Genomic DNA, 24,681 nt, shown 5'->3' with positions numbered 1-24,681 from the left:
CTCCTCCACTCTCCAATCAGAAGATCCTTTCCCTTCTTTGCTATTGACTTTCCATTGGAGCAGCAGATAAGCATTGTGTGTGCTTCATAGCAGGCACTCCACTGTAAAACAAAAAAATCACAATATCAGTCACCATAATTGATACTAAAGCCTGAAGCTGGATTTGGATGGGAGGCTGAGTCAATCTTTCAGTCAACAAATGGGACATTTCTATTGGCAGAGGTTTCCAGCTCCATTTCTCAGTTCCAGAGAGGGACGCTGTCCAGAGAGCTTATTCCTTATGGTTTTAGCTTCTTCCATTTGTTTTACCTCATAGATTAGCTTAGCAAACCTCCTTTTAACATCTTCTGCCTCTGATGCTTATGTGAGTGTAGTAGAATCTCCTGTATCTGCATTCATGTATAATTTCTCTCTATATAGATTATCTTAACACATCCAAAACCAAATGCATTATTTTGTGAAGAATTTCCCAAACTCTTATGATGAAACGTGTTACTCGGGGTGATTGTTAAAAACACAAATTCTTGGAGTCTGGAACCTATGCCTGCTCAGGGAGAGGGCCAGCTCTCTGCATATTTAACATGGAAGTGATCCCACCTCTGAAAGTCCATCACGACCATGCCTGCTCCATCTTCTGTATTTCCTGGAAAGGGTCTGGCACTTGGAGAGACATTGCTTCACAAAATGTTATGAACTAAATTAATGAACAGATACCATAGTTATAGAGACATCAAGTGACCAGTCTATTCCTCCAGCACCCATTCAATTAGTCTCCAAATTCTGCTGACTTTACAAGAATATTGAATTCTTCCCTCTTCTCCATTCTCATTCTGTGATCCTAGTTGAGGTTCTCTTCATCACTCTCCAGAAGTAACTTTATAGCCCTTTAATCTCCTTTTTCATGGTCTCATCCACTGTTATCCAACCCTTAAAGTTCTACCAGTGGAATCTTTCAAAAACACAGATCACCGTGTTGCTTGAAAACCTTTCAACAATTTACTCGTCTCCCCCGAAAACCTGGAATAATGTCTCTAAGGCTCAGAGCCTGACACAAAGTAAGCCCCTTAAATATATAAGGGTATAGTTTGTACTCAAAGCTCTTCAAAACCTGATCTCCACCTAACTGTTCTATTTCACTTCTAATCTCTATCTACACTTACTTCAGTGCCCCTACTAGCCCCTGCATTTCCCTCAAAAACTAGACCATTTGCATTCCACTCTGTTGTGCTCAGGCTATTGCCTCTGCTTTGTATACCTATTCTTTCCTTCCTTCTCCTTCCCTGTGCCAAAAGAAACTCCAATTCATCAAAAAAAATTTAAGTCTCAAATTTTTCTTAATCAAATTTTTCTTAAATTTGTTTAAGTCTCTCTTTGGGCACAGGTAGCATGTGAGCAGGTCTAACAGAACTCAGATACAGATTCTTGTGAGTCCTGACTCATCCTTTTCCTTTGGGGTGCTCTGACACCCTATTTCATTTCAGCACTTATAGGGCCAACCAGATGCCCCAAGAGTTCTGGAGATTGAGCCTATGGGATCATTGTGGGGTTGTCCTGGAGCCACAAGGCCATCTGGTTCCAGGAAAGCGACCTGGTGAATGTATTTTTCCTGCTAGTTGGTGCAGTATTTCTTTAGGAATATCATGTCATAATGGTGCTGACATGCTGATTTTGTATGACTTTCAAATCAGACACAGGAAGAGTTTAGGACTCTGGACTACCTGTAGTCCTCTGCCAGTCTTGAGCTTGAACTATGTGTGGTCCATGCTTATACACCCATGTTCTGACCAATCACAGTGCTGGCTTCAGGCTGCGGCACCTGAGGGTGGTGGGGGTAGCCCCGGACATCACTTACTCATGGGACCATTACTGTTGGCATTCAAAACAGTCACCCTATTGCTTCTGCAGGCTCTGTACCATATTTAGACAATCTACCAGGTGGCTGCAACTATCACCCCTGAGGCTTCCCGGACCACTGCTCCACACAACAAGGGGTCCTTCACATTAATGTTCTTCATTGCCTCCAACTGATGTGGCCACATCATGAAATTCTGGATAGATTTAGGTCATGCTGGAGAAAGGACAGACTTTATTGTATAAATGGGACCATTTTTCTCACTCAATGCCTTCCTCTTTTTCTACCCTTCTAGCTAGAGGAAGTGGAAGTGAGTGGAAGGTAGGGATGCAGACAACATTGAAAGAGATCACATTCTAGAAATGCAATGATTATAGCCCAATTAGTTCATGAGAAAGCATGGTTGAAGATATATTGTTTCTATTGGAATGCTATAGAATTCTGAACGGTAAACTTAACATCATCAGGGAATAAGTTATTCCTCACATTTTCTGCATCCTCTGGGCAAGACTTACAATTGTAGTCATCATCAATGAAGCACAAAAGCAACTTTTGAGAGAATTACTGGAAACCAATATCTACGAATAGCACAATGGATGATGAAGTGACACAGCCCTATTATAACTAGACTTTTACAAAATAGTACTAGGGAAGCTCAGAAGTAAGAAGATCAATATTATATCAATATATACAAGTTCTAAAGAGTCATGGCAGAGTAAGTAATATCAGCATTGCTAGCTTTTTTCATGGTGGGAGTTGTGATTTAGTCAGACCCAGTACTTCTGAAAATCAAAAAATAAAAGAAAAAAAATAAAGAGAAGTTTCTTGCACCTGAACAGATGGTGCCTGGACACTGAAAAGCTTTCACACACATTAATTACACAAGGAAAAAATATGTAAGATTTTCTTCTCTACCCTTTTTTCTAAATCTTTAATAACTAGCTCTTGAGGTTTGTAATATTATTTTAAATCAAATTGGTTATATAAAAATACTTTTTTTACTTTTTGGCCTGGAGAACGATACGACTTAGGAGCAGCCCTTCAGGCCACACAAGATACTAAGCAAGTGATGTGTACAGTCTATTTGCATCTTTACAATAGCCACAGTAACCAGTTATTATCTTATTACATAGAAAATAAAATAATTTGCCCATGCACACAATTAGTAAATGGTTAAACTATGACTGTTATTCAGGACAACCTAATTTTTGTTTGTTTGTTTGTTTGTTTGTTTGTTTTTGTTTCTGAGATGGAGTCTCACTCTGTCACCCAGGCTGGAGTGCAGCCGTGAGATTTTGGCTCACTGCAACATCTGCCTCCTGGGTTCAAGTGATTCTCATGCCTCAGCCTCCCGAGTAGCTGGGACTACAGGCACATGCCACTGCACCGGCTAATTTTTTTAATTTTTAGTAGAGATGGGTTTTCATCATGTTGGACAGGTTGATCTTGAACTCCTGACCTCAGGTGATCCACCTGCCTTGACCTCCCAAAGTGCTAGGATTACAGGTGTGAGCCACCTCACCCAGCCCCAGGACAACCTAATATTAATGTGTATACCAACCTTGGAAAGGTAGGACAAATCTATTCCACCTTAGTTGTGTTTCCTAGGTAAGTGTTACCTTTATTCTTGTTGTAGAAATTATTATCATTATTATCATCATTATCACTAATAAAATATTTGCTGAATATTAGCTATGTGCCAGACATCATTCTAAGCATTTAATATGCATTATTCATTAAACAATTTTAACAAACTTGTAAGGTACATATTAATAATATTTCCAAAGCACAGATGGAAAAATTGAGGTATCAGAGTGACTGGGTAATTTACTCAAGGTTACTCAGCTACCAGTGATAGAGAGGGGAATTAAATAAGACTCTGGCTCTGGAGCCCAAGCCAATCAGAACCAAATTTTCTAGTTTGGTTCCTTTTACCTATACTTATGAACTAGATTGGGACTTGGACATAAAACATCACAAACCACAATAAATGACTGGAAGCCATCTATGATTTTACTCTGGTGATTCAATTTATTTTCATTGGCATAATCTAAGGACTTAGCATTGCTGGTTTTAATGGCACCTCTGGTTCCTATAGATACAGTGGTCGAAAGGGTAAGCTTTGCAGCTGGTTACAGTGGGGTCACCATGAAAATACTCCAAAGGGGAACTCACTTAATTCAAAAACATGAAATCATTCATTCATGAGCACATCACGCACATGACCATATATATGTGCCTGTGATACATACATGTCCATCTCATTCCTTTATTTCTTTTTGGCTTGTAATAGTAATGCTCTTTCTATGTAGGAATGGAGAATTTTGTAATCGAAAAATGTATATTTAGCCAGAGCACAGACATAAGGAATATATCAAATAGCACATTCACTGTAGCTAGCTTGGCTTAAATATAGAAAGATGCCAAATTTCTAGCCAAAAATTGATAAGGGTAGTCAATAAGCCAAGCACGCAGAACTATTTGTAAAAATTTAGATAATTGACTAAAAATTTCAATTTTTATTCCTATGTCTGCAACCACGCTCCTTATCATTTAATGTTTTTCTATCACTACTTAGAGTAGTAAATATTTCACTCTTTCACACCCTTAGCAATAGCATACCTACAAAATAGCTGAAATAAAAATGTGATGACTTTAAGATTTACAAGTGATAATTATCTTTTTAAAAACATTCTCATTGGGAGCTAAATTTCCAATTCGTTTTCTCCTATCGACTCCTTGTTTTGTTTCAAGATCCCACTGATCATTTGCAAATGGTGAAAAGCCTCTTTAGCCCACTCTATATTTCATCCCAGGTGACCGAACTCTGCATTTTGATTTCTAAATGGGCAGATAGATGTACTGCAATGAGAACACAAAGAAGCAGGTTTATAACTCGGTACATTATGGCACCAGGTTCCACGCAAAAGGAAGCAGCAACGCCGTAAGCCTTTGTTTCTGACTCATGCAGATAAACTCCAGCATTTTCCAGGACTGTAACAATGCAGAATACGGAGGGGAAAAAAAAAATAAAGATGCAAGAAAGAGAAAGAAAGAAAATGAATTAAAACAAAGCAAAACTCTTGGGATGGTTTATGCTGCAGGGTATTTTCCCAGAGTTCTGTCCAAGAATAATCTAGTAAAAATGTGGACAGAGAACCACCGACCCCTGATTTCCCCCGAACATATGCAGCTCTGATCAGTCTGGTATTTCAAGAAAAACAAGGTCCTGAACCCGAATCCTCAGACACATAACAAAGCGCACTTCACAGCTGTGATGCACAGCGACGATCGGCTCCGAGGCCTGAGTGGGTCCCAAGACAATGCCTCCTTTATCACCCAGAGGACAAATATCTAGACAGCAATATTTTCTGCTTGAATGCTTCGAGCAGCTCGCGCAACTCCTGACTGAAAGGGAAAACTGAGCTCAGAGTGTTTGCTGAGTGATTATTTTAATTTACTACTTGATGTAAATCTAAATGAACTGACACCCAGCTCAAGATGGACAGAAAGCAATCATCGTGGAAGGTGGGGGGCTACGGCAATAAAGGGGGGCACACAGGAGAGGGGCTGATGTTACACTATCAGCTGAGGTTTGGCACAGGTTTGCCCAACTTTTGCAATGGCAGCGTAACAGATAGGGGGGCAGGCTCAGCATTCCGTTCCCTTCTCTCAATTACCATAATAAGTTCGGTAATTTTGTGCTGTTTATTTATCAGGCGAGGATAACAAAGGAAGCTGAGGAAGTCTGTTCTGGAGGCACCATGACAAAGCACCAGACAGAAAGCAGTCACGTGTGGGGAGATGAGCAGAGACACCACTTCTCAAGCACCTGATTATTCTTTCTCAGTATTTAGAAGCAAAAATTATCTTTAAGAAAAACAACTGCAAACGCAACACAGGCTACACAGATGAGAAAATGGGGTAAGACGGGGATTGAGAAAATCAAAGGGCAACTTGATAACGAAGTTTTAATTTCTTACAAAAAGCTGTCTTTCCTTCATGTCCATTATTTGTCCAAACTTGCCAGTAGAGAGAAAAGATTTTTCAAAAGAACTGTTTGGTTAAGTTCCCCTTTCCCCTCTTTCAAGACAGAAGTTCTTTAGATACGGTGAATATTTCTGAGAAACTCGATGGCAAAATCAGAGCTGTGCCTGTTTAAGATGAACATCAGATTTCCTTGCAGTGCTTGTAAGATATTATACAAAGCACCATTTTTCTCTCTTGTGCTCTCTCTCTCTCTTTTTTAGCTCATGAAACACTGCACTAAACAGTCACAGGACCAAGATATAGATTCCTATTTCCAGGTTTGTCGCTTCTGTCTAAAAAAGACTTTCATTTCAGCCATGTCTGCCTAGCATCCCCTTCAAAAAAGTGGCAATGTTTGCTAATGAGCATAATCCTCGTTATTTGTAGCACTGTTATAAATGGCACAGGGTATGCATATAAATCCCCAGGCATGATTCTGAAAATATGTCCAATAGAGGAAAAATATATCACCACTTGTTTTCCACAATCACAATATGGAACCAAATTATGGTCTCTATCATATAGAGATATATATATGTGTGTGTGTGAGTATACGTGTGTATATATATACATATATAGTCAATGTATATCTTTATATATTTATTTAGTGCATGCAACATCGATACATATGCATCTGTCTAGTGCAATTGAAAAATATCTATTTCCCATGGATCTGGGTCACTGCTTTCCTAACTAGGAGCCCTCGAGTTCTCTGTAATGGCCTTAAACATTGCCATGATGGCTGCCATATGTGGTATGTAAAAAGAAATCAGCACAGTGACTCTTCTACCTTTACTTTTATCTTTTTCATATATTGAGGTTGTTGAAATTGTTAGTATAATTTATTTCAGGGGAGGTAGTGCAGCATTTTCCTTAAAAAAAAATATTAAAAATAAAAAAGGAAGGGGGAGTTTTCTTGAAAACTGTTGTGCTAGGTTGCCCTCAAAAGACTATGAGAAAAGTAACAGAAAAATACAGTCGCCTGTCCAGATGCTATAACTATGGGGTGCCCAGTACCTTTTCGATGATACACATATCAGTGTTATTTATGTAAAATGATAAAGCATTTCCAGCATTGCCTTTTCCTTACTTTTCTCTGGTCGTTTGTATTTGTACATGTAAATACATACATATTGTGTGGGATCCTGGTAGAATTGTTTTCAGTTCTCCACGTTTGTTTTAACACCTTTCTGGTGCTGGCTTACTTGTGTTATCATTTTATATAGCATACCTCAAATAGTTAGTGGGTGAAGGGTGCAGCTGAGTGCTAAGGATCTAAAGATGATTAGGGTAGGACCCCAGAACTCAAGTTCTGGGGAGATTTATTGGGGAGAGCTTGATTAATGTTTATTTTCTTTGGAGAGCATAGTAGAGTGGGTAAATTTCATCACCTGGATTGGGATTAGATATGTAAGACCTTTCTGTGATCCAAAAATGTCATGAATTACCCTCTGTGTCTCACTTACTAGGGGAATCCCATTTTACCAATCAAAAGGAAGCATGTCATTGTCAGCAAGGTTAAAGTATATCTCTTTGACTATAATATCACAACAAATTTGCCTGTTATATACAGAACTTGCAAAATCTAGCTACAAATATTTAATACTTAACATATTTCTTTTTAAAAAGGAAATTGATGCTTAGAACTTACAGTAATCTTTTGTAAGGGTTTTGTGTTTCTCCCCCGTGTTTTTGGTGGGTGAAAAAGTTGACTCAAAACCTGGTCTTTTTAATACCATAGACAGACCATGAAGAAGAAATTACTCTCTTGACTTTTATAGTTTTATCTGACTGTGACTTATAGACATCGAGTAGCAGAATGAGAAAAATGCTGATTTGATTGAATAATACAAGAGAATATACTTGATTGAATAATCAAAATAGGAATTTTCTTCTAGGTTATCATTCCTCACTTATGCTAACTTGGACAAGCCTAAGCAGGGACTTTAATAGGCTTTTAAAATCACTCTTTCATAATACAGTAGACCATACAATACTGTTTAGATTATTTTACTTCCATAATAAACCCTCATTAAGTATATTTATCTAATGATATGACAGAACTGAAGGGAAAGGGAGCATAAAAAAATATCTGCGTGTGTTAAACATTAGCCCTTGCAGCAGATTTATAAATAAATTACAGGTAATTTATAGAATCATACCAAGTTTATAATTGCATGTTTAAAGCAATCTTCTCATGGTAATTGTATTGTATGGCTGACTCTAGGAAGAAATTACAAATTTATATTTCTAGAGTTTACTGAGATATGCTTTTATAGGTAAAATTGTATTGTGTAAAATTCAGGTTAGAAAGTGAAGCTTCTATTTCAGTGTGACCCATACTCCATTACTAGACATTTAGAAGGCTCAGCATAAAAAATTACATGTTCACTATTTCTAGAAGAGGTCATTGCTTAAATTCCATATTAATTTTCAAGCAAGGCTGCTAGAAAAGAATCAATAGACGTTGTATGACAAAGCAAAACTCTGCCAATGCCTCCAAGATAAATGATACCCAGATTCACTTTTGAGAAGAGTGAAGGATTTCAACTGTATGTGCAGCCTTTCATTGCATGCCAGTTCTCATAGTTCCTTCTGAAATTATTTTAACATAAGAAAAAAGTGTAAGACTGTAAACTACTTGAGGAACCCAAAGGTCAAACCCATTGGCCTCAAATGCATTATTTATTGGATGCTTCCTCTTGACACCTTAGACGGGAACACTTAAGTGAATTAACCTACCATTGTGGTGAGAAAATAAAATATATCGTACTGTCTACTTCTAAAAGTATAACATAACATTGTAGAGTAGGTTGAGGGTCATGTTAAGCCATACTTTCAGATGAGAAAACTGATAGTTGTGTGAAAAGAATGAATGAGTAATTCATTAATTCATCAAATATTAATATTTATTAATTATCTACTCTACCCCAGGCATTGCTCATGCTGCTGGGAAAACACCTGTGAACAAAATGTCCCTGCCCTCAAGGAGTTCATATTTCAGTTTTAGAAGCAAAAAAGTAAAATAATAAAGGAAAACTATCCCAGGTATAGAGAAAAATAAACAGGATAGAAATAGAATAATAAAGGGTGCTGTTTTGTATCTGTAGTCAGGGATTCTCCCTCTAAGAAGGAGGCTTTTGAGCAAAGATCTTGATGAAGTAAGGGAACGTGGAAAGATGCATCCATAAAGTAGCTTAAACAGTGCAAAGGCCCAGTATTAGGCAGAAAGCTGGAATTCACTAGGAAGGCAAATAGAGCCAAACAGAAAAGGAGAGGATAAAAGAGGTTGGGGATGAAGTCAGAGAGATAGGTGGAGGTTAGCTCACATAGGCCTTGTAGACAAATGTCAGAGTAGCAGTCAGCATATGCCCGATTATGCTATGGTAACAAACAACCCTGAATCTTGATGGCTGAAAACACGAAAGGTTTATTTTTTGCTCACATCATGTCTACCACAGTTAGGTTGGAGGCTCTGCACTGTGTCAGCCTCATCCCGGGAAACAGATGGACAGAGAAACCACTGTCAAAATCATTGCCAAACACATTATCAGAGGAAAGACATCTCTGAAAGATCTCATATCAGCAATTAATGTTCCAGCATGGAAGGGACACATAGCACTTCCACAAACAACTCACTGGCCAGCTCTAGTCATATAACCACATGCAATGATGGCGGAGGAGGAGAGAAGGGACAGGTGTGTGTGGGCAGGGAGCACAATTCTACCATGTGTCCACTATGCAGAGACCTATAAATATTTTGTAAACAGCATTCATGAATCCTATGGTAAAATTGTTGGATTTTATTCCAATGAGATGGGAAGCTATGAGAGGGTTACGAGCTGTTTGAGCTGGCTTTTGTGTAGAGAACATAGAGCTATGACAGTAAGAGAAACAGAAAGACCCATAATTAGATTATAACATTACTTTAGATGAGAGATAATAATAGCTTGGACTGGGGTGGTGGTAGTGGAGGTGGTGAGGGATGGTTGGATTTGGGATCCCATATAGAGTAGAGTTATGTCCTAGACTGTCAGCTCATAATTTTGTTTTGTTTTATTTTGGTTTTAAGGTTGCAAGCCCAAATACTTGAGCTAGTACCATCAACCTGGTGAAATATAATGGGAAGTGATGGAGCCTGTGGCCAAATTGGGCAAAGCATGTTCATAACGACATCTAAATTCACTCTTTTCTTTTCATCTCATATTTATTTAGTTTTGAGACAGAGTCTCACTCTGTCACCCAGGCTGCAGTGCAGCGGCACAATCTCGGCTCACTGCAACCTCTGCCTCCCCGGTTCAAGTGATTCTCATTCCTCAGCCTCCCAAGTAGATGGGATTACAGGCACACACCACTACGTCCAGCCAATTTTTATGTTTTTAGTAGACATGGGGCTTCACCATGTTGTCCAGGCTGGTCTCAAATTCCTGAGCTCAAGTGATCCATCCTCCCCTAGGCCTCTCAAAGTGCTGAGATTACAGGCGTGAGTCGTAGCGCCCAGGCCACGTTCACTTGTTTAAACCACAGTATCAACCAAACAAAATAAAATTTTGTTACTTTTGTAGTTTGCATATTTCGTAATTAAATCAACCTAGTTAAAATAACAAATGAATAAATAAAACAACCAATTCCCAAATTCTGTGTCTAGAGAATTTTAATGACACTTTGGCAGATACATGGCAGCACATAAACTTACGTTAACGAAGCACCCACCAGTCAGGTAAAAATTCAGCTTAATCAAGAAGTGTCAGATTGATTTAGCATCTATTCAAAACTAACTGTATAATTTTCAACTCAACTGAATTTAATTGGATTGTGTGAACTTTGTGATTTCAGGCTCAAATTACAGGTTGCTAAGACCTCTTCTCCACCTAAGGGTATTTCCACCAAAATTTGGTGTGCAAAATTGAATGTGCAAAGGAATTACCTGGCATGTATAAATACATAATCCCTGTGTGTCATTAGATCACAGAGGGTGGGGGGAACATGGGAGTCTACATTCACAGCAAGCAGGCCTTCCCAATGTGGGCCATCTAGGAAATATGCCTTGATACATCATGGCTTTACCTGATTTTTTAAATAAGTTGCAAATTTGACCTTTATCAAACATAGAAAGAGCTTGTACAATCTTACAATTCCCACTAAGTTCCTGTGCTATTCTTAGATGTATATCAGCAACAGCCGTTACTAACACTTAGTGAGGGAGAGAACTCACAGAGAAGTCATCAGATGCCTTGCTTTGTTTGCTCTTTCTCTCCTTCTTTCCCTCCCTTCCTTCCTGTCTTCCTCCCTCCCTCCCTCTCTTTCTTTTCCTTCCTTCCTTCCTTTCTTCCTTCCTTCCTTCTTTCCTTCCTTCCTTCCTTCCTTCTTCCCTTTCTCCCTTCCTCCCTTCCTTCTTCCCTTCGCCCTTTCCTCTTTCTTTTATTTTGTCTTCCCCAGTGTCTTTTTTCCTAGAACATTATTGAGCTTTTACAATGTTCCAGACACAGCACTAGGTTCTAGAAATATAGTATTGATCAGGACAAACAGATCCCTGTCTCCGTGTAGTGTGTTTCTTAGAAGGAGCTTTCTTTCTAATTCAGAGAAGTGAGACTAGCAATACTACTACAGTGAATAAAAAATGAGGCAAGAATATTTTGACTAGTCAAATGGTAGTCACTACAAAAATAAGTGTCAGAACACTGCAACATCTCCTCATTATTTTGGCTGAATTTAGAAGAGTTATTTTGTATGGATACACTCTAGGGTGTCAGAAAAAATCAGAAGGCTCACTGCAATCTTGTTAAAACCACCTGTCCTCCTCTTTTGAAGTGTAGTGCAAATAACTTTTCTTCCTGAAACTTCTCCAAGTATCCCAGGCAATACCTGTCCCAGGACATCCAACACCCCTTTCTCAGGACACACATACGTAGGTCAACTCAGGGACTCAGCAAGTAAAATAAATGAATGGCATGCATCTGATAGAAATGCATATATACACATTGTGTGAATGTCAGAGACTGGAGCAAATAGGAGAGAATTGAATGCCATCTGTTTGTTTCACGCCAAATTTGGGTATAGTCAATGTTTCTTTAAGTTTTGTGTTTTTTAAATGATGAAAAATCTGGAATATTTATGTAATTTTTCATTTTAACCCATTAGCTGAAAAATTTCAAATGTTGTATGAGGCAAATAAAACATATCCACAAGCCAGATTGTATCTTGGGCTCTCTAGTTTGTGGCCCTGTCTATACACCATAAATATTGGCACTTGTCCGTTAGCACTTGAGTCTTAACAACCATGAAGGTGTGCCACTTATACATTGCATCATATCGCCCAGTCCAGCATTTATCACTGGGGTCACTGGGACAGTAGTGTAGGATGAGCGGGAACACAGTCCCACATCACTCAGGTTCAAATCTTTGCTATGCTATTTACTAGCTATGTGACTATAGGCAATTTTCTTAATTTATTTGTGCCTCAGTTTTCTTAATTGTTAAATGGAGGTGATCCCAATTATACCCATCTCGTGGGGTATGAGGATTAAATGACTTCATATTCATAAAGCACTTAAAATAACACCAGGAACATAGTAAGAACTCTGTAAATTTTCTTGTAAGTTAAATTAAAATAAATATGTAAATAATATATTTGTTATCTAGAACTGAGTCATCTACTTCTAATTTCATGTGAAGATAAAAACTCATCTGGAATATAAGAATCCTTCATTTTTATTTATATAAAGAAATGTAAATCTGTTCTGAAATGTTTTTTCATATTGCTTTCTTTTTATTTACTTGTGTTTACATTTTTTAGAAGATATTTTTGTTAGAAAACTAACAAATGTACATAAAATATTCTTAACTTTTGAATACTAAGCCACAGGTGTATATGCTTCCAAAACAGCTCATGAACATCTGGGCCACTTAGTCTCCTGATTTTTAAGGTTTCCCATTATTTATTCATTATGTGCTAGCCCATTAAACCATTTAGTGATTACCTATAAATTAAAACAAACTGATTAATGGCTTCAAATGTTCTAATAAAAATATTTCTTAGTACAGAGGATTTCTATACTCTTTTTCACACAGATCACATTAATAATAGGCTTCCTGTAGATTTCTACGCATTTAGATCGTTGGATATTGAGGCGTAATTTAAGATGTACTTCTTATTTTAAAGAATGCCTCCCAATTCATTTCAAAGAGAAGAAGGGCCCCTCCCAGTTGGCAAATTTATTTTCACCAATAATTATATAAGATAAAGCGGGATGTTTACACTAAAGCATGCTGCTAAGAAGAACTGCAACAAAAGTTATTTTATTTACTCCTCTACAATATCCCTATTTCCCCCAATGTAAAACTGAGAAAACTAAAGTTTAAAAATGTTAGATAAAGGTATTTGAACCCAGTCTGGGATATGGCTAAAAGAGAAAAAAGTTTTGGAATTTACTCAACTTCATAATTTGTTTTGAGCAGTATAAGTAAATGGAGAGTAACATCAATCCTCAACTCAATCAGTCAAAAATATTTATTGAGCAACTGGTACATGCCAATATTATTTTATTCTCCAACTCTTTTATTATCTATTTTTATACAGGTTAACATAAGGATTTTTCAGTCAATAGCATACACTGAAGATTGCTTCTGTATAAAGAGCAGTGTTTCTCAAAGTGTGGTCCTTGCAACAGCAGCATTAGTAGCATCTGTGAGTTTTTATACAAATGCAGATTTTGGGGCCCTACCTCAAACCTGTTATACAGAATCTCTGAGGATGGAGCCCAGCAATCTGCATTTTAACAGGCCTTGAAGGTGCTTCTGGTGCACCCTTACATTTGCCAGCCTCTGGTAGAATGGCAGAGTACTTACTAAGAGTTATAAAAAAAGAGAAGAGTCCCCATACACAAGCCTTTACAATCTTAGATGTGAGCTCACTTACAGGCCACAGCATTAGCAAATGAACTGCAAACTGAGACAAATGAGAAAATTCTGAGAAGAGACCTGATTGCCTGAGGGCCACTAGTTTTCTCTGAAGGCAGCATTTAGGGAAATATATACCTTAAAAATTTATCCAGTGCATTATCTGATTTCCTATCAGAAAGTTTGAGGTTATGGACTCATCACCTGAGGTGTTAGCTTATTCTAATCTAAAAAACATACACCGTCCTTCCCTCACCAGCCCGACCTCCCCACATACAAAATGTTCATCTTAGAAAGCTGTCACTAGATCAGTCAAATCTATCTGTGTAGCTGCTTCAATTTATTCTTCTTATTGATTTCTCCCCCATACCTCATACTCTTCCAGGCTTGCAGGGCTCAAACCATTAAAGCATTCAGAAGCTGGCTTTGGTATTACTTCAAGTTATTCAAAACAGTCACCACTTGCTGAGCCTCTAATGTCTCATCTGTTGAATGGATGCATTTCCTTCCTGATCCCTTCCACCTCTAAACTTGTCTATTTCCAAGGATCTATGGCATCCAGGCATATGGTGAGCTTATGTGAGTGAGGGGGCCTTAGCTGATGTGGTCAGTTTAGACAATGCCTTGACTAATGGCAAAAGCCACAGGGCACACAGACACCCAAGGAGCTACTGTGTCAGTGCTGTATGCAGTAAACCAGATTCATCCCAATAGTTTCATGGTCACTGAGCTTAGGATCATCATTCCAAGAAGGGGGAAAAAAAGGAGAGAAAAACAAGAGAACATGAGATTGTTTTCTTATTTTTCCAAATTCCTAGTTTGCTCTACTATAGTTTTATTTAAATTCTAAACATGAAGAGCACCTTTTATTTGTATGTTTGAAGCAGACTGCTAGTTTTAAAAAATTAATCACAGCTTTTCTAGAGGCAGGAGGATGGTCAAGATGAACCACAGCCGTGCCTTGCAGCCTTGTGACACCCATTTTTAAAGCTTTATTTGGAATGTGGCACATTATAATTGACAGACTTGACAAGCATTCTGGTTTCATGGGCTGCATGTCAGGATTCCTGCCCTGTATTTCCATATCACCGAGCACTTCCAGTGTGTCCTTGAACTAATTTAAAATCTCCCTGGGTTTCAGGTTCCCCATCTTCGTTGAAGACCCCACATCATTTGCCATGAACTTGCAGAATGTTCATAAGCATACAGTATGCTTTCCTCCAGCTTTGAGAGATGTCTTATCTCTTCACCCACAATGTTGGTAACTCCTTGCTTATCCTTTAGAGAGAGCAACTCATGTTGTATAACTCATCCCCCTAAAATAACATGTGAATTGCATCAGTGAGTTAAAAAAAAAAATTGAGAACTGGTGTTTTAGAGCCACAACCCCAATTTGACTACATTGGGTTTTTTTGTTTTCAACTTTGTTTTTTACATCATGTATCTGGGAAAGCAGCGTACATTTTCTTAAGACTTTTTAAAGCTGGTACTTAAGGCTTTGAAGTTTGCTCTTTCCCCTCAAATTTTGTGAGTTGCAATTAATTTCTCAAGGGGGAAGGAAGTTTAGAATATCTGATAGCATCAGATTCCAGTACCTCCCATTGATTTGCAGCATACAGTATACCTTCAAAATAAATGGTATATTTTGAAAACAGAAATTTATTTCACATACTGCAGTAAGAAAGAACAAACAGCTCATCTTGCTGTATGTATAAAGAAGCAAAATGTAATTGATAAAGATAATCAGCTGATGCCAGGTTGTTTTAAATAGCTATGAAAAATAAAATGTGTGAATTCAGAAGAGATTAGATTCTTTTTTCCACCTAGGGCTTTGGAGAGAAACAACTGGCATGTGTAATTTTGTCCGCATTAATTTTTACAGCCATGGTCAAATAGCCCCACTAGACTGAAACTTGCGAAGAATTTTCTTTCTTCATTTGGCTTGATCATAGAGGAATTAGCTCCCTCAGTGAGCCAAGGTGAAAAGAAGCTAGTTTGGGGAAATAAGCAACATTCATAGGAAAGAGAAAGTTTGAGGCAAACATATGGTTGAAATGCTCTAGTCGATTTCAGATCAAGCTGAGAGAGTTGAGATCCGTTGGTTCAGGGATCCAGTTCACTGCACATTCCTACTGTGCCTGACTACTAATTGCATCCTATGTTTGTCAATCAAATATTTGCAATTAACAAAAATATTCCCCTAAGAGACATAGAACAGAGCTGGCAAAGGATCTGGTGCTTTGCTAAGTAGAGCTAGCAGCACACAGAAAATGAAACAAAATATGGTACTAAAAATATTCGGCTGCCGATGACACGGCTAGACACTCCCAGTCAAAACATTAACAAGCAGGATAGGTGGCATGGGGGGCTTTTCAAAGAGATTTTGTTCAAAGAACAGAAACTTTGATCTCAGTGTCTCTGACCCCTCCTCCACCTCTGATTCTTCAATCTACAAGTACATATAGTGGTTTAATTTAACTCTGTGCATAATTTGCCTAAGGATAAAAGTTGATCTAGATTTTTTTAACTCCAATTTTACAAATGCTCTACTTTCTCCCTCCTCCCTCCTCCCCACACACAGATTTCAAGAGAGAAGGCTGAAAAGGAAGGTGACTGGAATATTAAGAACTGTGAGATATTCTGAGGAAACTCTAATTTGTAAATTGGTAGAAATGCCAGTAATTTGTTGGGAATTGAAGACCCTCTGTATTCAAGAGTGAAGCTTGGCAGCTGTGCACTGTTGTTTTATAAATCAATATTACATCTGAAGGTGGTATTTGAATGTTTGTGTCATTGGGGTTTGTCTCCAACATAGTTCTGTGATAAGAAATGTTCAAACAAAACAAACACAATCCCTTCCCTGTCCTTTAGGATAAAGTCCAAACATAATTCCACAACAGGGATATAACATTCAAATCAACTACAGAACTTCTGTAATTACATAAAACCCCACGACCACAGAAATGCAATTGAATTGAAGACGCTTTGCAATATTCCCCAAGAAAGGACTGTGTAGCTGTCAGATTAACAAAAGTCAAGAGGAGGTGAGACAATGCTCACCATTGCAAAAAGAGCTTTGTGCATAATGAACAGAATTTGCATGCCTGTTTAGGAAATTAAGGTGAATCCAAGGTGACTTAGGGTCACATGAGGAGTCACAATGGTGACTAACTAGAAAAGTGAGCATTAAATATTAGTCATTTGGTTTAAATAAATTCATCTCAATTATTATTAGATATTACTTAGATTTAATAAAAAATAATAGCTTAAGTGAAATTTTCAACATTGTCTGGTTGTTACCTGCCCCGAGCTTCTGTGATTCTGTGCTGTGATTTTGGTTGCTGTATGAGAAAGGAGAGTTGAGGCTGAGCTGCTTTTTGATTGTTGTCAATTCCTCCATCATTTAGATAAAGCCCACTTGCACCGTTATGACTAGGGTGAACCATGAAGAATGGGCAATGGGGCATTTAGTACATTAACTCATTTTCATAGGCAAAACCAGCTACACGATCAGGAAGGAAAAAAAAAAATGCAATGCCATTACCATTCTGGCCTTCTTTACCCTAAGAACTATCTCATAGAGTTTACAAAGAAAATAGGTCATGCCAAGGATTCTAAAAACACCAATCCAAGCCAGAGATGGAGTGAAATGCTTCTACTGCTCTGGTTCAGTGGTTTTATAATTGTTTTAAATAATATTGTCCATCAGTAAAATATTTTTCAGCACACATCTCCAGTGTTTCTGCAATTGTACTACTAGATTAGATACATTATAAAGCATTATCAAACAGAAAATGTTAAAGGACAGGATAAAAAGTAATTAGAAATCAATGCTATCTTCCTGAATTCTATCTTCTGTAAACTAGAAGATTAACACACTCCATTCTCAACAGAGGAGAGGCAGATGAAATTGGCAGGACCCCAGGTTTTCCTGAGTGGTCTGGGTCTAGCTAAACTGGAACAGAGATGCAAGTGGGAAATCTCTTTTGCCGCCACCGAACACCAGCACTAAACTGAGGATTAAGCGGGGGGAAATGGTTGTACTTAGACTTGCAAAACTGTAAGTGGAACACTCTTGGTTCATTTTGATTCCATCTGCACTGAACCACAGAAACTCAGAGCCTACTAATAACCAGATGAAAATCGAAAAATTGTCTCAAACAATTCTTTTTGATTATGCCCAAGTGCCATCTAATAATGGTTGAGATAGATTTATTTGAAAAAAAAATGACTAATTTACTCAACATCCTTGGTATGGGGGAGAGGGAGAAAGATGCAGATGAGTGTGAGTGTGTGTGTGCGTGTGTGTGTGTTTGTATAAAGAAATCCCAGGGGAATCTTGGTGGAGGGGAGAGAAAGAAAAACCAACTTGCCTTTGGCAGAAATTCCTGGCCTTGCCATGTGCAAGTTGTGCTACTCGGAAGCTAAAACTTGAGTTGACCAGGCAGAACTCACTTAGACCTTTTTTCAATTACTTCTGTCCAAAATGAGGACAATAAAATCTATTTTGCAGAGTCATTCTGAGCAGTAGAAATTGTTTTTATAAAGTGACTCACACAGCACTTTATAGCAGTTGCTCAATACATGGTGGTCACTCTTGTTACATAACTGGACAAGATAATAAATCCTAGGCTTTGCCAAGAATATCTATTCAGTATTCAAGTGTACCAACAGTAATTACAGCAATCATGAGAATATGTTTTTACTTTAGAATTCGAATTCATTTTATTTCCATGATCACATTTAATCTTCATAATGAATTTGAAAGATAGACAGAACAAGTATAATTATCCCCATTTTACAGATATAGAAAGGTTGATAAATTATTGACATCCAGTGGTGGCACTTACAATCACTCAGAACTGCTTTCTACACCAGCTATGGGAAGGAAGCAGACATATTTGGCATATATTACTTTCTATTAAGTAATTCAACCACATAAACTGTGTATGCATATATGGGTTTAAAAACTTCTTCATCTAAAGTTAACTCTGTTTAGCCCAGTCTTTTCCTCTCTCTCTCTCTAGTCTCTTCATCACCCAACACATTCCTTGGTAATAAAACAAATATCACAATATAATGAATTAAATAAATGAATAAAGCATCTGTTACATGTGTTCTCTATTAAAACTTTGCTTTGGCTGTTATTTTGAGACATAATAAATAGCAAATGCCTCTATCTTCTGCTAAGTATATGTTTTTGTTTTTGTTTTTGTTTCACCAACTTAAAAGTTGAATGATGTCAATGTAGTTTACAAAACAGATGGTGGGGTGAGGGGAAAGATTGAGAGAGGGGGGGAGAGAGAAAGAGAGAGAGAGAGAGAGAGAGAGGAAAGAAAACAAACAAGCAAAAAAACCCAGAGGCATTTCATATCCACCAAGGAAACTCTCAGCTCTCCACATAATAAATAATGTTACAAACAATGCACTGCACTTAAGAAATATTGACTTGTTTCCTGGCTGTTTTGAAGCAAGATAGAAAACCTGTTGTCCGTTATCTCCATTTTGGTGTCTATACTAGTTTGAATGGTGTTCCCCAAAAATTCATGTCCACTTGAACCTCAGAATGTTACCTTATTTAGAAATAGGGGTTTTATAGATGTAATTCGTTAAAATAAGGTCATACTGGATTAGGGTGGCCCGAAATTTATTATGAGCTGGTGTCCTTATAAGAAGAGAAGAGGACAAACAGAACCAGAGACACACACAAGGGAAGAGGGTCGTCTGGGAATGGAGGCAGAAATTCAAGTGACGTAGCTATCAGAGAAGGAATGCCAGGGATTCTCAGCAACCACAGAAGCTAGGAAGAGGCAAAGGAGGTTCTACCCTAGAGTCTTTGGATGGAGTGCAGCCCTGCTGATCCCTTGATTTTGGACTTCCAGCCTCTAGGACTGTGAGAGGATACATTTCTGTTTTGACTACTCAGCTGACAGCAATTTGTTATGGCAGCCCTAGGTGATAATGCAGTGTCCAAATGTATTACTGTTACAGAAATGAGCTTGTGTGTTCATGTTTTATGCCATGTCTTAGTGGCTATTTAATTCCTTAAGGTGACTCTCCCCACGCAATTTGATAAGAACATTGACAGACACCAAGAGTCCAGGTCATTTCTATCTTCATGTAAATAATATGAACCAATTCTGGAATAACTTTCACGATTGATTCCCTCTACCAAACAAACTAACATGAACAAAACCAAAATTAACTCATAAATTCCATTTTTATTTCACAGTAAGAAATTATAAGACACCAGTTTCCAAAGTAACTACAAGCTTTGGATTTTAGATTTGTGTGATATTGTCCTTTGTACAACATTTGAAATATAATTTTATGGCCCAGCACTGTTAGCCAAATGTTAACCTTCACCCACAAATCCCAAAGTCCTGTTAGGATCAAAAACTGATTTGGGTTCCTCCTAGAATTTCTCTACCTGCACATCCTAATTTTGACCTCAGTCCTGACCAGGTCACCTTCCCAGATTACACACCCTTCATAACTTCTTAAACAGATGCCTTTGTAATACTCATAACCTTTTCCACACTTTTAAGTACATATGTCTGGGGTGAAGGAGGGAATCTGAAGCTGTATTCTTATGGCTTCAAGATTCATAGAGATACAGATCTATTTTTTTTTAAGTAAGGCATTTTCTGAAGAACAGATGCTGAAAATCTTCTGCCTCCAACACCCTTCTTGCGGCATTTTAGCACACAATGAAGCCTCTTTCTAACATGGTGATGAAGTCTTTTGAGGGGTTCCGGGATTGGGAATTTTGCTCACTTTGCTTTTATGATGTTTTCCAGGAGGCCATTTCTATGTATTTTAATTCCATGGTCCTTATAATTTGCCGAGGGTCCTCTCCCAGCCTATCATGGGCACAATATTACTAAAGATTAGGCAGAGTGGAGAGAATTAACATGGCTATCATCTTTTAGATGTTTACTATTTGCTAAGCACTGCAGTATACGCTCCATATACTTATCTCTTTATTTCTCACCTCTGAGTTAAGCATTATCATCCTCTTTATAGATAAAACAACTGAAGCTCAGAGAGGTGAAGTGATTTGATCACTAATAGCTCATAGCTAATCAAATGCACTTTACTTCAGTCATCTAGACAGCCTGAGAAGATTGCTGTACATCATGAAAGCTGGGGGATCTCTAGGAAACCCTTGGGTAAGGGCTGCCTGAGGCCGGGAGCCAGACCTGGATAGAGGTAGATAGGTTGGGGGACGCCTCCAATGCCTGTAGTTAAGAAAGAGTCCTGTATGCTAAGGCTTATTTGAAAATCCACTAACAAAGAGATGCCAGTGTTCACTGACAACCATACTGGTCAGAGAAAACACCCTTAGTGTATTTGGCAGCATATGGTATATGTAACACTTGTGAGTCAGATGCTTTTAAATCCAGGATGGCTTCAAAGGCAAAAATATCAGGATTTGTAAAGAGCTTTAGATCTACTCAGAATCCCATCTGAAGGTCAGCTGAGGCCTCTACAGCAAGAAGAGTACTAGACTGAGCCCTTGGGGTGGTCCATTAGTTAGCCCTAGTTGCAGTATTGCTGCATAACAACCACAGACCTTGGTGGTATATATTGATATTACTTTGGCTCATTATCTGTAAGGCCTGGACTGAACATGGCTGTTCTTACTGTATTCACTCATGGATTTGCAGAGATCTATGATCAGCTGGGTAGTTCTGCTAGTCTTGCCTGGATTTCCTCATATGTCTGGGGGAAGTTTGGCTATTGACTGATCTAGGATCTACATCAGCATAGATGTCTGGGGTAGCATGGCTTAGTTCCAGGTCTCTCATCCTCCAGCAGAGTGACCCAGACATGTTTTCCTGCTGATGACAGAGGGCAAGAATGGGCAAGTCCCATCATTCAACCTTTCTCAAGCCTCTGCTCCATATTTGTGGTTATCCCATTGGCCATGCAAGTCACATGGCTGGGCTCAGAGTGGCAAGCTACTGCACAGTCACATGGAAAAGCCATGGACACAGGAGGGTAAATAACTGGGAAATTAATCAACCACTGGAGATTTTGACTCTACAAAGTCAATGGAGCACCTTGAGGAATTCAACTGCAGTTTACTCATTTTATAATCTCAGCCCCTGTGATATAAGCTCAATAAATGCTTTATCCATGAATGAATGAAGATACATGACTGAATGAATAGCAGTCCCACTCTGAAGTAGGCTGGGCTATCTTGCTACTTTTTGGAGAAAAATTGTACTTACTTTAGTCTAATAGCGCAGAGGGAAATAACTATGTTCTATTACTAAACAGATTTACTTTTTTTTTTATCTCTCTCAGAAAAGTTCCTACTCTAAATAAAACAACAGAATTCCTGGGCACTATTCATGTTAGAGTGATATGGAAGCACCCCAAACAAAACACTACAAGAATATTTTGGGGAAGAAAACAGATCAAATTGTGCTGAATCCAGCTTCTAGCCTCAGCCTGATGCCGTGCTGGATTAGCTATGCCCCCGTCAGGCAATTATATGGGACTCGTAACACGTCTTCAGTTCTGTGCTCATTTTCATAATAAACCTCTGGTTTCACTTCCTCTAGCACTGTTTTCTCTAAGATTTACCATTTGAGAGTAACAAACACTAAATAGAACAAGTATTTCTGCTGAGTTAAAGCTCAACCATTCAAGTTACATTTTCATGGTTCTATCTCGGTGTCTGTAGCTTCCCACCTAGAATCTATATTTCTTGCCTACAGTAGTTATAGCATCTGTCTGGTTGCACTCTAATCCTATATTTTTTAGCAGCATGGAAGAAAGGTGGGATAGAAGCAGTCTGTAAATTTGGCTGGAAATGTGTCTTTCAGTGTGTTGCCTCTTTAGAAACAAAAAGAGTATTTTGAGCCTGCCACAAAACATGGTTGTGCTGGTTTGAAAAGACACCACAGAGGTGTGTTCAACTTGGAGACACACGTGATGGAGCTAATGAAAGAAATACAGAGTTTTTACCTTTAAAAAGAAGTATTATTATATTAGCATCTTTCCAAGAATTAGGTAGCTTAGGTCATATTAATCTTAGAGTTTCAATACCAGGGAATAGCTGGAAACCTTTCTTCCCCACCAAGTTGCACTTAAAGTTTTGATCCTTGGGAGCCAGCAGTAATGTGTGATAAATAGCAATCAGCTCCTTCACTCTGGGCCTCATAGCCTACCCAGGGGCTCTATGCTGCCCCACCGAGCTACTCTGGAGGCAGATGATGCCTTTTTAAATAGCACATTAATATTAAAAATAGTTCGGAACAGATCAAGGGCAAAGCCACTCATTCCTTCACAGGAATTTAAGCCTCATGTACAACGCATGCCACTTCCTCGTATGTGTCAGATGGTCCTGATCTCTCAAAACACAGATTCAGCCCACATGAGTGGAAATTAACACATGTGGCAATAGCGGATGGTGACAATGCCTCAAAAACAGACAGGTGTCTGGCAGTGAGTGCCTGGTGTATGAGAGAATATTCACAGAAAGACAATATGTCTTTTCTTTAAATCAATGCAGTAGAGCTTTAATTCAGAGGCCATTTTGTCACCCTAAACAAATCTCTGTTGCTGGAATCTCATCGTTTCTTTCCTCCAGGGAAAGTGGAGGGAAAAAAAAAAAAAAAGGCTGTACATTTTCCTCAACCTCCCTCCCATTTGTCCTTGAAATCTTCTCTGTATTCTGTTCTTCCTTGACCGTGGTTCAGAAACAGAATGGGCTCTGGCTTAGATATTGCCCTCTGGCATCTCCACCCTCAAAATCTATGAAATGGCCCCAATGCCCCATGACAGATGCCAGCGGCCCCACTTGAGTGCTAGCCTTCTCCTAACAGGAAGTGTGTCTTACCCCACTGTGTTTGTTGACGGAATAAATTTGAAGAGAAAAGTTACACATGAAAATCTTTGTACATTTTACAAATTCTATGACATTAATTCTAAGATATTAACTTGATGGCTATTAGCAGACATCTCATCTCCACTGCTCCAGGGAATCTGGGAGGGAAAGATGAGTAAGATGAAAGATTAGATAGAGAGGCTGACAAAGGTTAGGTTCTCCAGACGTAGATCCTAACTGAAGTTTGGGTGCAAAGTGTTTATCAGGAGTGAATGCCTGTGAACAGAAGGGAGAAGATGCAGAAATGGGCAGAGACAGAAGCCTAACTGTTATTCAGGCTCAATGAGTCCTAGACCAACCTGCTTGGCCCTTGATGCCCTGGCCTCACTCAGTCACTGGATGTGAGCTGCCATCAGAGAAGCAGGATATTCAACAAGGTGGGCTTGCCACTTGAACAGGACCTGAAGTTGCTCATAGCTGGAGGCAGTCTGCTCACTGCACTCCCCAATGCTGGGCAGCAAGTTCTTCCTTGAAGGGTAATCTGGGCAACTCATCTCCATGTATACCACAAGCCTCAGTGACTATGCCTAAATACCCAAAGCTTGTAGAGTGAGTGCCATAGAACTGAGAACTAAAGACAGCTGTGCTGATGAACAGAAATGGGTTTGACTGATCTCCCAGATAGAAAGTGGCACCAGCAATTATGAGGTCTTGGGAGGCAAAACAGCCTTAAATGTGAGGCAAGACAGGTCTGGGAGGCAAGATAGCCCTAAAGCCAAGGATTGGGTTGAGGATGAGGGTTCATACAACGCAGTCCCCATCTAACTAGTCACTTTTTCCAAAAAGCAAAGCAAAACACAACAACAACAAAAATTATAATCATCTTGAAGTTGGGATTAAACTCATCCATCACTGAAAGTTGGAAGCCATGGTCTTCTCAACCAGTAATTAAAAGTTATAATGAGCATAGAACATGTTAGGTTCAGGAATCTACCTGTTCCATTTGATAGCTGTGAAAGGAGCCTCTCATATGTTAGATGTATACTTTATGAGCAATTGA

The 24,681-nt window shown here is 38.7% G+C and overlaps 1 long non-coding RNA gene across 7 annotated transcripts in view; it reads left to right on the top strand.

Annotated features, from left to right (window-relative positions):
- Nucleotides 1-16,549, top strand: part of LOC103876976 — a 146,633-nt gene extending 130,084 nt beyond the window's left edge. For 2 of the 7 annotated variants that reach the window (XR_001894151.3, XR_001894150.3), the window contains 2 exons: nucleotides 5,572-5,776; nucleotides 16,362-16,549. This is a non-coding gene — a long non-coding RNA (uncharacterized LOC103876976). Of the gene's footprint in view, nucleotides 1-5,571; nucleotides 5,777-14,165; nucleotides 14,360-14,921; nucleotides 15,042-16,361 lie in introns of all 7 variants that reach the window. The other 5 variants (XR_001894152.3, XR_001894154.3, XR_001894156.3 and 2 more) reach the window with 5 other exon arrangements.
- The last annotated feature ends 8,132 nt before the right edge of the window (nucleotides 16,550-24,681 follow it).

The sequence above is a fragment of the Papio anubis genome, chromosome 14 (genome assembly GCF_008728515.1).
Source record: "Papio anubis isolate 15944 chromosome 14, Panubis1.0, whole genome shotgun sequence".
Lineage (NCBI taxonomy): Eukaryota > Metazoa > Chordata > Mammalia > Primates > Cercopithecidae > Papio > Papio anubis.
This window is presented reverse-complemented; position numbering and strand designations above follow the sequence as displayed.